Genomic DNA, 3,756 nt, shown 5'->3' on the forward strand with positions numbered 1-3,756 from the left:
ATCAGGTGATTTTAACATACCTTTAGTCCAATGCTTTGTAGTAGTCCAGCCTTGCCGATCTGGATGATCTCCTCCTTCTCTTCGAAACTTGCATTCACTAACAAGCCAAAAGATTAGATAGCACCTGATAAACTCATAAAATAATACATATCCATCATACAGACCAAGGAGTATATGAAACAAATCATGAATAACAATATGTTGAGAAAAATGAGTTCATTTGTATTAAGTGGAAACAAAAAAAAACCATTACAACCTGAGCCTTGCTGTTGTGCAAGTCCCTCCTAGGGTCCAGCAAGAGTTTTCCTTTACTTTGATCAGCTCACCCACTCTCCAATAAGGCTAGGAAAGGATGGGAATCTCTCCTCTCAAGCTTTACAAGGGAGTCCTAATTCCAGCAGCATCTACCCTTAGGAATGTTCAGCTTTCAACCTCCCCTCCATCTGGCCCAATGCCTGTATTTATAGTTCTCTAGAGGAAGTTATTCAGGTCCACCATCAATGGGATAAGCCCCTCTTTGGATGGGATAGCTCCCCTCTTGATGGGATAAGTTCCTCTTTGATAAGGATACATGAACCATCTGGAGGTGCTTCATACACGTCAAACAAGCTTCTAGAATGCTCTAGAAATGACCACAAGTAATGTTTTTGGAGTGAAACTTGCGCCTTTTGACCTTTACAGGAGTACGCACCCTCCCCTTTACAGACAGAGCGTACAAGTACGCAGGTATTTTGAGCTTGGGGTGCGTACACGCAGGTAAGGCTAAGAGGAACTGCGTACCCAGAGATATATAGATTTTTAAAGACTTTCTCTCTTTCTTGGAGTTTGACATGGAGAGGAGAGGTATGAGACTTGCCAAGGAGGATAGTATGACAGTTGATGGAGCCATACTAACTGCAAATAGTCATTGTGACAAATTTCAGTGTAACAAGAGTGATGGGTAGGGGAGAGAGAGAGGGAGGTGTAAGAGAGGGGGGAAGGAAGGGAGAGAGGGTGAAGGATAAAGATGGATTTGGATGGGGAGAGAGAGGGAGGGAAGAAAAAATACATAGAGGGATAGAGGTAGAGAGAGAGGAAGTGACAAGGTAGAGAAGGAAAGAGGATAAGAGGGAAGAGAGAGAGGAGAGGTAAGAGAGAGGGAGATAAATGGAGGAGAGAGAGGGAGACATAGAGATGGAGGGGGAGAGAGGGGTGGAGAGAGAGAAGGAGAGAGGGAAGAAGATAATGACAGAGATGGAGGGTAGAGAGAGAGATGGGTGGGGGAGAGAGATGGGGGAGAGAAAGGGGAGAGAGCAAGGAAGAGGGAGAGGACTTAAGAGAGAGGAGAGAGGGAGGGAAGAGAGAAAGGGAGCGATGGATCTAGCCTAGATATGGTATGCATATATAAAAACCAACCTAGATCCATCTTAACCGAGATTTATCAAGTGTGGAAAGGGATCAAATCTCTTCTCACTTTAAAAGAGGTTTGCATCTCACTAGATATAAAAACCAACCTAGATCCATCTTAACCCAGATCTATCAAGTGTGGAAAGGGATCAAATCTCTTCTCACTTTAAAAGAGGTTTGCATCTCACTAGATTTGATCCCTCTTAGGGCTTGATGATAGATTTGGGGTTAAGATGGATATAGGTTGGTAAGTAAACTTAACTCCTGTGTAAACATTTGATCATAGTATGGTAATGTTTAACAATTTGACTCGATACAAATAAAATAAATAAAACTAGTCTAGCTCCATCTTAACTATGGATCCACCAAGAGGGATCAAATCTCTTTTTACTTTAAAAGAAATGTGAAACTATATAAATTTGATAGATCTAGAGTTAATATGGATCTAGGTTGGTTTAATTATTAATTATAATTATAAATATAAATATAATTACTAAGCAAAACTCTTGCGGATTGGATCAACCCTTTTGAACCCCTACTCAGATTCATCATCCCCTACTAAGATTCATCATCAAGAAAATAATGAAAACGCGTTGATCAAAAAACTCATGTGATCTATGAGCAAGAGTTTTTCTTAATAATCATGAATTACATAAGCCTCCATTCTGAAGATAAATATAATTATTAATTTTATGTTTCTTATTTTATTTTATTTTATTATTAATTTTATTTTTATATTATGTTACTTAAGATGCACATCTCTACCATATTTTACTTTTATTTTTACAAAGTCAAAACTAACATCCTAGCTAGAGAGCACCTCTTAGCCCAATAAAAAACAGTATTTTTATTTAAAAATAAAAAATATTATATTATATTTTAAAATAAACATATTATACTTTAAAATATTATATTCAAAATGTGGAGTCCTCCTATGTTAAATTTACTATTTTAGGTTAGTTATTTAACATTTTCTCACTATGTGATGGCAAAACCAATGTTGAATTTATTATAACAATTTAAATTAGGGTAACAATGAGATTAGATTAAATTTGTTAAATGTTAAATTTGTTAAATATTAAATGTTAAACATTTAAGCTTGACATCTACCCCATATTGAACTTAAGAGCTTATATAATCAAAATTATATAGACAAAAAATATTATACAATTTTTAAGATTAAAATTAGTTTCTAATTGTAAAATAAAATTAAGATATATTGTACGTTACGCTAAGAGGAGCTCTAATGTCAATGTTGGCCTAATTAAAAATCAATAACATCTAACAAATTTAATCTAATGCTAATGTTGGCCCTAATTAAAAATAGATATAGAGGTAGATGTGTAGGCTTAAATGTTTAATATTTAACATTTCAAATAATAATAAAAAAGTTAAACAAATCAATAACATTTAACAAATTTAATCTAATGTCAATATTGGTCCTAATAAAAAATAGATATAGAGGTAGATGTGTAGGCTTAAATGTTTAATATTTAACATTTATATGGCGGCTCAATTAAAAAATAATAAAAGGTTAAACGTAATACCCAAGTATGGTGGAGATGTAGTAGTGTAAACATTTAAATCTTGGCTAAATAAAAAGTTAAAAGTAATAAAAATAATAAAATTCAATTTGTTATATTATAATTTTGTTTTGCACTTCAACTTAGCCACTCCAACTCAAGTTAGAAATTATGCATTAGGAAAAATTGCATAAATAATTGTAAGTTACATTAGTCAATGCTAAATTAGTAATGATTGATAGACATATCATACGATAGTCTTGCTTTGGTAGTAACTAGAGTTGTGAAGTGGATAAGTAAATTGTTTTCTCAAGCAAGAAATCTTGCATAAATTTTGGTGGGTAGTAAAAGTCTACCCATTTACAATTTTACTTCTAAAAAAGTGTTAAAGAAAACATAAATAATTGTGGGAAGTAACTCTTATAAGTATATTATTTACATCTTATTCATATCCATTTTTATGCAAAGACTTTCTTAAATTATGGTGGGAAGTAATTCAAGGTAGATATGTTATTTACTTGAGTAAAATTTATTTTCAAGTATTTTATTTTTAGACAGTTTTCCAACAAAATGTAAGAATAAAAAATCACTACAAAAATATCTAAATAGCATAAAATATATACATTAATTATTCACATGGCATTATATGTGAAAACATTGCAATAATACCATAGACAAATCTATTGTTAGATTTTTTAGCAGGGACTAATAATTATTCCATAACCGTATTTAAATTTAATCAATAAGCACATAAAAACTTAATATTACAATAAACGGAAAATATAACATGTTTCTCAACCATGGATATCCATCCCCACTTTACAATGATATTATCAGCTTGTAAATA

This window comes from Pinus tabuliformis, chromosome 2_1, assembly GCF_031772625.1.
Source record: "Pinus tabuliformis cultivar Carrire ecotype Pingquan chromosome 2_1, CPIR1, whole genome shotgun sequence".
Taxonomy (NCBI): Eukaryota; Viridiplantae; Streptophyta; class Pinopsida; order Pinales; family Pinaceae; genus Pinus; species Pinus tabuliformis.